Source organism: Protopterus annectens, chromosome 4.part0, assembly GCF_019279795.1.
Source record: "Protopterus annectens isolate FY-2018-M chromosome 4.part0, PAN1.0, whole genome shotgun sequence".
Classification (NCBI taxonomy): domain Eukaryota; kingdom Metazoa; phylum Chordata; order Ceratodontiformes; family Protopteridae; genus Protopterus; species Protopterus annectens.
The window spans coordinates 1328001340-1328015336 of NC_056733.1; positions in this window are offsets into that span (position 1 = coordinate 1328001340).

Sequence of the window (13997 nt, forward strand, 5' to 3'; positions counted from 1 at the left end):
GAAGGTCACCAAAGCAATGGATGAGGGCAAAATGATTCACACTGCCTACCTTGACCTGGCCAAGGCATTTGACAAAACACCCAACTCTAGCATTGTTGACAAACTCAATAGGTTAGGTACAAGCCTGTATGTCACCCGGTGAATAGCCAACTGGCTCACAGACAGGATCCAGTAAGTTAGAAATCGGGAGTCCATCTATACAAAGAGGCCAGTCACAGGTGGAATCTCTCAGGGATTGGTCTTTGGACTGCTTTTTTTTGTATTTACTTCTCTGAAGTCAAGGCCAATGTCAATTGTCTCTGGATGACTGAATCTGCAGATAATGGCAAATTAGGAGCTGTCATTGAATCCCACACTGACACAAATGATCTCCAGGGAGGGCTGACATGATAAACAACTGGTGTCAGAGGCATAGACTAAAACTAAATACCAAGATATGCATAATAGTATCCTTTAGGAAGTCACTTACCCCTGGTAACTATTATATTGACAGCACACCCCTTAGAGTTGAGCCAGTAGAGATTAATCTAGTCTTTGACCATCATGTGTCTACAGTAGTGAGGAAATCATTCTATGTTGCACAACCTACAAACAAAGGCATGTCATTTAAGTCCAATGAAGTCATTTTTACACTGTATTCAGCATTCATTAGACCTATCATTAAGTACAATACCCCCTCTGGTATGTACCTAACTAGGCATATCTAGCAACTGGAACATTCACAGGCTTTTGAGGGGAGATCTATGCCTGCCATACAGGGAATTGTCTGACCCCACTCTGATGGACCCCCTGCATATCCACAAAACAAACACCACCAGAACTACCTTCCTGTATATCCACAAAACAAACAGCACCAGAATTACCCACTCTAAAGACTTAAACCTTGCCTGTGATATAAATAGGACATGCTTGAGAGACAGGTATGTATCACAAAGACTACCCCATCTCTGGAACAGGCTCCCCATCCATGTGAAGCAGAGTTCCTCACTAAGCTAATTCAATTGCAACTTGGACAATTGGATGGGGGACAGGAAATTCATCTCTGGTTTGGCACCTATGTTTCTAATGGACACAGGCAACCTGCAATGGTTCATCTCCCAGACCCCTGCTTGTAATTGTTTCATCTGCCAAGCTCCTGCTTACAGTTATCAAGGGTATTAGAATTTGTCAGAGATTTGGGATGCATGGCTAGGCTTTAAAAGTCCCTTGGGGACATTAGCCTAGTAAACCCCTATGAAACTATAAAACAAATGCACAAACAAAGGATAATGTAGACATTACACCCTATAAGCAGACCAATTGATATCTGACCTGTGTCCTGGGTAGATGGCAAGTGGCCACAGTGGTGAGTACTCCCTTGTATGTAATACAACTACTGAGTATGTGCAGAAAGTACACATCAAAGTCTGTAATACCTCCATATGTCATAGCCTTCATTGCACAAATAACTGAGTACAATGCACCCTTTTCTTGTACTTCACTACACATCTTCCAGTGATGTGTAACTTAAGTGTAATACCTTTGCCACACTGAGCTGCCACACATCTTTTTGGCCATACCTAGCTATGCATTTTGTTGCATAAACATTACTGTCTGACAGTGCAGAACACCCATCAAGGTGTCACACCAGATGGATGTGTGGTACCTGCTCAGGTGATGCACACATTACATGCATAGCTGTTTGACAACATTGATGGCATGGGTTACATTCATAACAGTGTGGATTATACCATATATGTGCCATGCACACTAGTCAACTAGCCTGGATTTATCATAATATCACATACAGTTATAGCAGCATCCCTCCTAAGACCTCCAGCAGATGTTACAGTGTCAGGACAGTGTGCTTGATTACCCTCATAGATTGCTGACATGTCATAATAGTTGTACAAGTGTGTTTGTGCAGAAGCATCTATGATCACTCAGAATCACATATGTTGTATCAGAGACATGGTATTACTGGTGGTATTATTCTGATGTTGTCCATGATTGTGCATGATCCTTTTACTGCTGTCCATGGGTCTGTAACTGTGTCCCATTTTTGGAGACCATTGCTGACCTTTCTTGACAATACACTCATATTCAAGCATATCACTTTGCACGGCTTCACAATATGCACCCAACCCCAATTGTATATTATATCCCTGTTAGATGTTGTCTCCATTGTTTATGCCTGGATGCTTATCTCACAAAGACATATCTTCTGCATTATGTCACCTTGTCTGACAGTCACATGATATATATATATATATATATATATATATATATATATATATATTTTACTGGGAATTCCGTACTGTATCATGTTTAAATGTGATTAGTGTTCCTGCTACAACTGTCTTCAGTTTACATACCCTCATCTGCTGCACATTACAATGTTTTGCCTGTCAACTTTCCTAGCGTACATTCCTAGAATTTATCTGTGTGTTCCTATGCAATACAAACACTTATCTGACTCATTATTTTATATGGCAATCGATGTACCCTTACAGATCATTGCCCAAACGTTTGCAAAGAATGGCTTGAATGGGTTTTTATGCTACTCTGCACTGTTAAAAACACTCTCCTGTACTGTATATGGAGCATATACTTTATTATATGATAAAGCCTGGTAATCATTGTGGCATTCCACTCAATCCAGTGAACCTTGATAGCTGTAAGGGAAAGAGGTTTGCTGTCCATGTTGCACTACATGGTTTCCTGGCCGCCAGCACTTCTGCCTGTTAAGAAACCACCTTGTTTATGCTTAAATGAGATATTTAGTATGAATATGTAATTAGCGCTGCTGCTCACAGCTCAAACATGTAAAGTCCATGTAGTCTTCGCTCGAAGCCTACATGGAGTTCATTGAATCCTGCCATACTATATATATATATATATATATATATATATATATATGTATATATATATATATATATATATATATATATATATATATATAGTGAGAGAGAGAGAGAGACAGAGAAAGAAAAACATTTGTAAAATCATTTTTTTCACCCTTATGTTTATATATATATATATATATATATATATATATATATATATATATATATATTGTATGGCAGGATATATATATATATATATATATATATATATATATATATATATATATATATAGACAATTTAAAGTTTGTATACCATCTGCTGTTTTGCTCCCATTTGAAGAAGAGAGAACGTTTCCAAAAAAGTGAATCATTGCTGACACCCACTCAAAAATCACACCAGCGTTGATTTGCTATGGAAAACAGCAATCAAGGTTATGTTCCTCAACTTTTTTCTTCAAGCTACAGGCACTCAAGGAACTTCACATCCAACACCTGTAGAATAGCCATTACAAGAATCTAAAGCATTCAAAATAATTGTATAAAATCTCCATACAGGAGGTCTAGAAGAGTTTTTTCATAACCTAAGGGTAATGCTGCTCAACGCCAGAAGTCTAAACCTCAAGATGCATGCACTCGAGGCTCTCCTCAGTATGGAGAATATCGATATCTGTGCAGTAACAGAAACCTGGTTCAAGGCTTCCGAGAGCACCCCAGCACTACCAGGTTATATATCATACCATACTTTTCGGCCCCAAAACTCGGACTGAACCACAAAAGGAGGGGGAGTATCCATATTCATCAAAGATACCCACACCTCCAGGTTAGTGGCACCGCATGAAGCATCAGAGACCATCCATGTGCAACTAACAGTGGGCAAAACTGCCTTTCAGTTTGTAGCCTGCTACAGACCACCCTCCCAAACTCAGGAACCCCACTCGACTTTCCTGAGAACACTGGAGAATATGAAGGTCTCTCCAAACACCATTATATTGGGTGACTTCAACTACCCAAACATAGACTGGGAGCACTACTCAAGCCCCAACACCCTCGCCCAATGGTTCCTAGAATTTATAAACTGAAATGCTATGGAACAACTGGTCACCACTCCCACAAGAGGGGAAAACATATTGGACCTGATCATCAACAACATGGGGACTCTATGTTCCATACCAGAGGTATACCCCTCATTGGTAAGATCTGACCATAAATTAATCTCACTGGACATCTGTATCCCGTCCCCACCCCCAGCCAAGTAAACCACGGTGAAGAACTTCTCAAAAGCAAATTTCACACTTCTCAAAACCGAGGTGGAATCCTTCAAAGCCCCTGGGCCAGTGGAAAATACGGCCCAAACCGCAGAATTCTTTATAAACGCTTTATATGGACACCTACAGGAATGCATGGATTGTGCTATCCCAAATAAAACCAAGACTCATTCCTCCAAAGGCAGGAGACCTATCTGGGGGACCCCAGCCATAAATAAGCTATACAACAGAAGGAGGAAGCTACTACATGATAGAGCAAAATCCCAAAAAGGGAAGGCATCTCTGATCAGTACTAGCAAGAAACTATGATCCCTCATAAAATCATCTAAGGCCAGCTTTGAAAGAAAAATTGCACAAGATGCTAAAGATAATCACAAGGCCTTTTTTAGTTATGTCAGGAACATGGGTGGCACCTCCCAGATATGCTCTGAGTTAGTTCAAAATGACAAAAAATACACTGAACCCACAGACATTGCCAACATCCTGGTAGACAGGTTCAGTGCAAACTTCTCCCCCCCTTCCCCCTCAAAAGAGCAAATGTCTATCCCAACAGAGTGTAGACTCCCTGACATCACAGATGCACAGGTGAGAGCTGCCCTCTCCAAAGCAAAAAAACACAGCATCAATGGGACCAGACGGTGTCCCGGGCTGCATCTTACATGAACTCCAAGAAGAACTGAACCCTCACATAAAGTCACTGTTCAATCTCAGCCTTACTACAGGATATGTACCCAAGGAATGGTGTACAGCAACAGTGGTCCCACTCCACAAAGGTGGTACCACAACGGACCCCGGAAACTATCGCCCTATAAGCCTGGTCTGCAAAGCTATGGAGCGTGGAACTCATAAACAAAGACATTGGGAACCTCCAATCACTGGATCCTACCCAATTTGGCTTTGTTAAGGGCAGATCTTGCCTCTTGAACCTGGTCGACTTCTTTGAAACAGACACCAAGGCCATAGATGAAGGGAAGGTAGTCCACACAGCCTACCTGGCCCTCACAAAAGTCTTTGACACAATACCCCACTTGGGCATCATAAATAAGCTCACCAGCTTAAATATCAACCCCTATGTCACAAGATGGGTTGCAAACTGGCTCAGGGATAGAACCCACATGGTCAGAACTGCAGGTGCCATGTCAGACTCTAAACCAGTTACAAGTGGCGTCCCACAAGGCTCAGTCCTGGGACCTCTCTTGTTCGGTATATATTTCTCTGAGATACAGGCTAACATGGGAGGACTATGGCTGACCAAGTTCGCAGATGACTGCAAACTGGGTGCCATAATCGACTCACCGACTGACACAATCATCCTTCAAAAGGGTCTCACAGAGATGGATAACTGTGCCAGAGCCATGGCCTAAAGCTAAATGCCAAAAAGTGCATAGTCATCCCCTTTGGGAAAAACAAAGTGCCCACAAATTACCACATAGGTGGTAATCCATTAAGTACGGAAGAAGTAATTAGGGATTTGGGGACCCAAGTAGATAGCCATCTCTCCTTTGACAATCATGTTGCCAAAGTGGTTAGAAAGACCTTCTATATAGCCCACCTTATCATGAAAGGGTTCTCATCTAGATCAAGAGAGGTCATTGTGCCCCTCTACCCATCACTAATCAGACCCATAATTGAATACAATGCCCCATTTGGGATGTACCTTACCCGACACCTGCAGCAACTGGAAAGACCCCAAATGTACCTCACCAAGAGGATCAAAGGACTCAAACAGATGCCCTACGCAGTTAGGCTAAAGAAACTCCAGATCTACTCAGTTGCTTACCGCCTACTCAGAGGCTATCTGTGCCTGACGTATAAAGCCATGTCCAACCCAGAATTAATGGACATGCCCCAACTCAGGAAATCCAAATCCCTTAGAGCTACACGCTCTAGGGACTTAAACCTCAGCACAGAAATAAATAGGACATGCTGGAGGGACAGATTCATATCCCAGAGGCTCCCCTCACTCTGGAACAAAATCCCAATCCATGTTAGGCAGAGTCAATCAATGACCCTCTTCAAGAGAAATCTTGATGAGTGGAAGGGAGATCGTAGGTTTACACCTGGGATCTCTTTTGTGTCCCTACTAGACAGAGACACAGTAAACTAACCTCAAAAGGGCTATCTTCTGTGACCTACTATACAGAGGCACAGTAAACTAATCTAAAAGGGTGGCGAAAGCCAAACACACTCTGGCTAGGCTTATAAATGCCCTGTGGCAGATAGCCTAGTATCAACCTATGAACCGATGAACCTACATCTTATTTTTATAGACTGAATGATGCATTCATAAGCAGGATAAGAATTGTATCAAAATGCTTCAAATGATAGGCTTTTGGTTTTGGAATTTGAAAAATAAATACAAATAAATGAGTTTACTACCTTGAGAGGGATGTGGAGAGAAGTGAATTCACTGATACCAGAATGTTTGATTTTCTATGCACATAACTTCTACACATATTTCTGAAATAATTGGGTTAGCTCTGTGTTATAGAGGTTATAATTTGGTGAAGGTAATCAACTACATAAACGTGAAACTGATCTTGGTTGAATTTAGATATGTGAATGAAACACATTTTTAATAAAATGCAAATGGTCAACATTTAGAAATTAAATATTCACATGTTAAATTTTTATGTACCTTCTTTGATTCTATAACATCACTCTTTCATTTCTATCACACACTGAGTCTATTGTGAACCACTTTAACACCTTACCTAGAAGAATTGCTACCTCCCTTTAGGAGGACTTTGTACAGCTTGTTACTAGATTCTTTAAACAGATGTTTGCTTTCCCTCTTTGGAAACTGATTTGGTTTCTTGAAATAAGTAAACTTGTGAACAGGCTTGTAGTTGACTGCAATAGTTAGAATATCTAGAATTTCAGGTACTAAAAATGAAATTATAGTGATCATAACTGCACTTCTCAGAAAAGCAGAACTAGATGCTGGAAGTGAGAACTATAGGAAAATATATACTTAGTCTGATGTAGCAATTCCTTGGACTATTTTGTCTACACTGAAGTGCAGCAATCTTTGCATTAGTTGAAATGGGTTGTGGAGCTATCTGCTTCAAACTTTAATTGACAATGGGACTGAACTCTATATTATCTCTTGATGCAGGTTCATAAACACTTTCCACAGATAATAAATTCTTCAACTATCAGGAATATAAGTCAAACAGCCAAGCTGCTCAAACAATGTCTTACACCACTGCAAACATATTCCGGAATCTGATGCCTCAGTGTAATTGACTTAAGTGGTATAATTCTGGTGGTTCTGCATTCATACAGGTGTAGATCTGCCACTGCAGGACAATTCCTGACTCATACAACCCACTTCAGGGTGGAGGGAAATCAAGTCTCTGTTCACCTGCTATCTGTTCTATACTCACCAATAGCCTGACAGCTAATTTCTTTCTAATCAGCTCACTGCAGTCAGATTTTTTGATAACCCCAGCCACTGATACTTGTAAAATACTTCACCACACTCTCTTACATATAGTTTGTCTGTTTTACTTCACAGCATGCAGGGTCAGTAACATACCGTAGTAGGATCTTGAAGGACCAGTACTGCAGTCCTCATCCCAGTCACATGTCACATCAACATGAGCTTAATCACGCAATCTTTGCTGACTTGTCAAATACTTCATTATATCTCATACTGTTCAGAATTCTCAAACAACTGCAGCTCCATTTTCTTGTTTTTTTTTGTCTTTTAATAATTATCTCACTCAGTGTTATTTCATAGTAGTGGTCATGAATATTCCACCCTCTACACTCCATTAACCCAGCATTGTTCCACAGACCTCAGTCACAGAAGCATTAATGTCTATAGCACTTATAAACACTACCTCCCACAGTAACTCACACCAAAACTGTTGACTTAAGTACATGATCGTGTATTACTAGTTCACCATCAATTGAAAAATATGGGTCGACTTCAAAATGTTGAAAACTCATAATGTTGAAATTCATAACACTGAGACCATAGCATCAAAAATTGAAAACACTGAAAACTCAAAACAACGAAATTTCAGAACATTGAAAGTGTAGTTCATAACACTGAAAACTACATCTCATATGTAAATAAGATCGCCTCCACCTATAAGAACACCTTACTAACAAACACACTTTCTACTAAGTTTCTGCAGAAGGGGGGCTTTGCCGCCCCCCCCCCCCATAAAATAAATATACCAACTCCAAGACTGCACTACAGTGGAAAAAAGTTAATTTCCTAACCACAGTATATGGTGAACGTGATACAGTGAGGTTAGAAAATTAACTTGTTTCCACTGTAGTGCAATCTTGGAGTTGGTATATTTAATTTACTGGGGGTATGGGGGTGCAGGGGAGCTTGGCCCCCTGCAAAAACGTAGTAAAAAGTGTGTTTGTTAGTTAGGTGTTGTTATAGGTGGAGGGGATGTTATTTGCATGTGCATTGTAGTTTTCAGTGTTGTGAAGCATACCTTCAATGTTCTGAGTTTTCATTGTATTGAATATACAGTGTTTTGGGATTTCGATGTTATGGTCTCAATGTTATGAATTTCGACATTATGAGATATCAATGTTTTGAAGTAGACCTATAGATATACATGGTTTACTATCACCATTGGGAAAGGCAAAATATTTGCCATTCACAATAATGAAAATAAACACCAAAACCTGACTCTCCACTCCTACACAATGTTGACCCAAATGATCAACACATTTGAGTCGACATTGTCACCAGAAACATCACGTGATATCCATATAAGAGCTGATGTAAGTCAAACTCCTATATGACATATCATGATTTTGCAAGGGGGGGCAAGCCCTCCTGCACCCCCCTCTGTGGGGAGCTGCTCTATCCACACCCCCTGCTAATAATATATTCCAACTCCGAGATCGCACTACAGTGGGGATATGGATGAATTTCCACTCCCCACTGTACCGTGATATTCATACAGTTGGTCGAACACACAAAAATGCACTACTGCATTCACATAACTGTATTTGACTGTCCCATACACCTGACATTGTGCAAATGACAATCTGATTTTTGGTAGCATAAGTGCCGACAGCTTGTCGTTCACACAAGTGATAGTAAACCGATATATATATATATATATATATATATATATATATATATATGTATATATGGGTCTATATCAGTTCGTCGAAACGGCTGACGATCGAATACCAGATGTTTGAACTGTAAAGTTCGAACACTGATTATCACGAAGCCGCAGAACATCGAATTCTTTCCCAGGGAAAGAATTTGGTGGGTTGTTTCTCTGGCTTCGTGATTATCAGGACTATGGTGGGAAGTTACGGGTCAGGTTCAGGTAATTGTGTGATTGTGTGGACATTAGGGTTAGGGCACGGGTTAGGTGAGTGTGCGATAGTGATGGACCTTAGGGTTAGGGTTTGGGTTAAGGTAAGTGGATAGATAGTGTATGTACAGTTTAGTGTAGGGTTAGATGTAGGATTTCAAGTGTATGTGTGTGGATTGCTGTTTTTTTGGTGTGCTTGTGTTGTGTTTGTGTGTTTCTTGGAACAGCGATTTTTTTCCCTGGGAAAAAAATTGCTGTTCTAAGACTTCAATGTTTTTTCAGTTCGCGGTTAGAAGTTCGAACATATGGTGTTCGGTGATCATATATATATATATATATATATATATATATATATATATATATATATATATATATATATATATATATATATATATATATATACACACACACACTGGGCCAGGATTTCAGTGTGGAGTATTATCAACATTTGTAGCCTCAGCAGTGCTGTCTAATATTACTGTAGTGCTTATAAAAACAAATTCTTATGCTTAATTAGAATTCTGTCTTATAAAAATAAATAATACAGTTTTGCACTTTGAATAGCTTATACTTTAACTAGTCTTTCCCTTATTAACTAACAGTCGGGTACATAAAACTTTGACTCCACCTTGAATAGCAACAGCTGTATTATATCACATTGAATAAGTAAAGAAGCTAAGACTGCCCTAGCAAAGATATTTTACAACTTGTAGAGTATTAACCTATTGTTACCTCTGACTCATCTTCAAATACTCATAAACTGCAAGTAGTAATGAATATAATGGGTTCCTATCACATAATCGAATGTCCAGAAGGTCGAACACCAAAAGTTCGAACTTGGAAGTTCGAAAGTTGAAAATGTTGAAGCCGTAGAAGTCCGAATTCTTTCCCAGGGAAAGAATTCAGTTGGACGTTTCTGTGGCTTCGACATTTTCTCCACTGTGGTGCGAAAGTTACAGAATGGGTTAAGGTAAGTGTGCGATTGTGATGGACGTTGGGGTTAGGGTGCGGGTAAGGTAAGTGTGTGATAGTGACGGACTTTAGGGTTAGGATATGGGTAAGGTAAGTGTGCGATAGTGACGGACTTTAGGGTCAGGGTGCGGGTAAGGTAAGTGTGCGATAGTGACTGACTTTAGGGTTTGGGTGCAGGTAAGGTAAGTGTGCAATAGTGACGGACCTTAGGGTTAGGGTTTGGGTTAAGGTTAGTGCATAGATAGTTGTGTATGTAAGGTTCAGTGAAGGTTTATAAGGTTTTTAGTGTGCTTGTGTTGTGTGTGTGTTTTTTTGGAACAGCAAATCTTTTCCCTTGGAAAAAATTCGCTGTTCTGATGTTTCAATCTTATCACATTTCGATCTTCCAAGTTCAAACTTATGGTGTTTGAAATTTTGGAAGTTCGATTACGTGATATAGACCCAATATAATATCCATATTTATATAAAAGGAGCCTCACCTGAGCTTGACCGCACATCTGCAAGAATTCTATTTACTCTGTTCCTTAGCCTTTAAACGTTAGTCGTTAAACCTTTTTCACTGTCCCATTCATACAAGGAAAGTAAATATTCTGGTTCCCATAACAAACACTGCAAGTCTGTGATACTTTGGTTAAAGTGTTATAAGTTATTGATACTATGAGATATAGATATAGCTATTTAATGCCTGTTAAATATTTAACACAGCTGCTTAATGTACTATGTAAAAAAGTCTGTCAATAGTGAGCGCTCTGAAAAGAAATTTACAAGTATTTATGAACATTTTATTGTGTTCTTTGTCAGTCTGACTTTTTCTCTATTATAAATAGATATCATCCAATATGGTGAAATAAACAAATTTGACAATTAATGCTACATAGCAACAGAGTACTAAACTTCTGGCCATGACACACTTATCAGTCTCCCTAGTATGTTTTTCATGCAGCCATTAATGGTATATTTTGTCAAAATGGTGAAAATTATTTATACATGCATATGTGGGTTTTGAAGATCTTAGAAGTGCCTCTGTCTTCATGTATACTTACTTTGTAGAACTCAAGGCATGCCTCTTACATTTAAATACAATTCAGTTTTAAATTCAAATTGAATTCCTTCAGTGTACCAAAGAATTCATATTCACTAACCACAGGAAATATTTGAATGGCAATCTTTAATGCAATGGTCATTTTAATTTTAATTTTGGCTAAGTTCATCACAGGAGATTTCCTTGATGGTAAAAATTAGGTTATTCATTGCTATGCATTCATTTTCTTCATAAAGCAATGCCTGAAGACTCTTAATGTATTTTTCACATGACACTAATATTCAGTATTTAGATCTTAATCACAGTTTATCATCTATACATCTCCTAGTAATTCACTATTCCTAATATACAGGTTAAATGGATAGTCATAAAAAGTCCACAGTGGACCTCCCCTCCTATACTTTGTCTTTTCCTGGTTTACACCTGCACATGTTTTGCCATTTTCTTCACAACAGCAGCGCTAATCCAAGTCTAAAAGATACTTGCTGAGCTGTAACTGATATGATGCATGGCTTAAATATCTGTGGTCAGCTCTATCCAAATGCTTAGACCAGCCTCCAAATGCTACTGCCACAAAAAAGTAGGATTTGATAGCAATTGCCCCAGAACTGTATTAAGTTGATGTTTTATGGTGATATGTATGTTACAGATCTACCAGCTGAAGTTTATATCTCCTCTTTTGCACAAGTTCTGCTTGACTGACTCCAGTATGATTTTCTCAATGGCCTTAAAATGCTTTATAGACTGAACAAAATGTTGGAATTCCACAATTTTAATAGTGCCAGTGCACTTGCTTTATCAGCCTTAATTTTCTTATTATACAAGAAACCTTCTCTTCTGTAATACTCTCTAGGATGACGGATGAAATGGAGGAAATCCAAAATCCAATGTTTAGCTCGACACTGCAAAATTAAATGTTGTTGTGAGAATATCCACTGTTCTGTTTGCATTGCTTTTGATAAATAAATTGTCAAGGATGTTTGCCTTCTATAATCTCTTTTTGCACTAGCAAGCATATTAGTGAAAGATTTATCCCATCTACCATATTAAACTATATTCAACTCTATCAACATTGACTTGATATTTGTATTTTATAGAAGATTCTGTAATGGAGAAAATGCATAGGGAATTTAGCACTATCTGTTTTGCAGAGTATATTATTTATTTTAAACATTGAGTCTTCCCTATTTGTCTCAATATTGTTTTCAGTTTTTTTTTTCCTTTTCCTAATGCTTTTAATGGTGCTCTCCCTTTTTATTATACATAAAATTCATCCTTGGAACAATTCCTCTATCTCTCTATTGTTTTATATGCCTTTAAAGTTCAATATCCAAACTCTTGAAAGCAATGAAGTGCTAATTACAGCTAAATTAGCCTTTCTCTTCTTCTTCTTCTTCTTTCAGCCTTTGCCAGTTAGGTGTTGCCACAGTGGAACAACAGTCCGCAGAAAAATTGGTAGTGGAGTTTTATGGTGTCGAGTTGCCAGCCTGGCACCCAACCTTCCACAGAAGGCACACACATGCACACACACACACCTAGGGACAACTTAGAGTGTCCAATGGGTTCCTATGAGTACAACAAAAATGCATTATGTCGAATGCATTTTCATCGACACATGTAGAGCGAACAGTCAAAACAGCGAAGCGGCTGTTCAGTGAATTCTTTCCCTGGCAAAGAAGTCGCTTGACTGCTTCGTTGTTTTGCCGTGTTCTGAAGTGTAGTGTGGTCCCTTGTCTGGTATAGCGCCCGAGCATGATTGTGCAACAGTTACTGACCTTAGGGTTAGGGTGAGGGTTAAGGTAAGTGCATATGTATGAAAGCGTTTACTGTTTTATATTTTGTGTTAAATGTATGGTTCAGTTACATGTTTATGTGTTTTCATTTGTTTACTTTTGTTTTGGGGGGGTAGAATTAGGGTTAAGGTAAGTGTGTATGTGTTTGGAGCTGTTTATGTAAATGTGCGAGAGTTACTGACCTTAGGGTTAGAGTGCGGGTTAAGATAAGTTCATATGGTTTAAAATGTTTACTGTTTTTTTTTTCATTAAATGTATGTTTGGGTTATGTGCATATGTGTATTTAGTTGTTTACTGGTTTTTGGGGGGGTATAATTAGGACTGGGTATGTGTGTATGTGTTTGGAAGTGTGTAATGTGTTTTTTTTTTTTGCGGGGGTTGGAACAGCGATTTCTTTCCCTAGGAAAGAAATCACTGTTCTTTGGATTCGACATTTGCAGCTTTAGCTGAAAATGTGTCGATGTAACATTGTTCGCTATTTTAAGTGTTCGATGTTGCAATATAGACCCGTGTCCAATCCACCTACAGCATGTCTTTGGGAAATAGGAGGAAACCGGAGCACCCAGAGGAAACCTACGTGACCACAGGCAGGACATACAGAGTCCGCACATTAGGTACCCCAGCCGAGAGTGATTCCCCAAAATATCCACAGGCATCATATTTTCTTCTCACTGTATAATCTACACCATTCTTGTTCTTAACTAGATATAACAAGGAATGACGATTCTCTCTAGCTAAAGATAAAAGTGTTATTAACTCATAGCACCAAATATTCCAGTAGAATCATATCC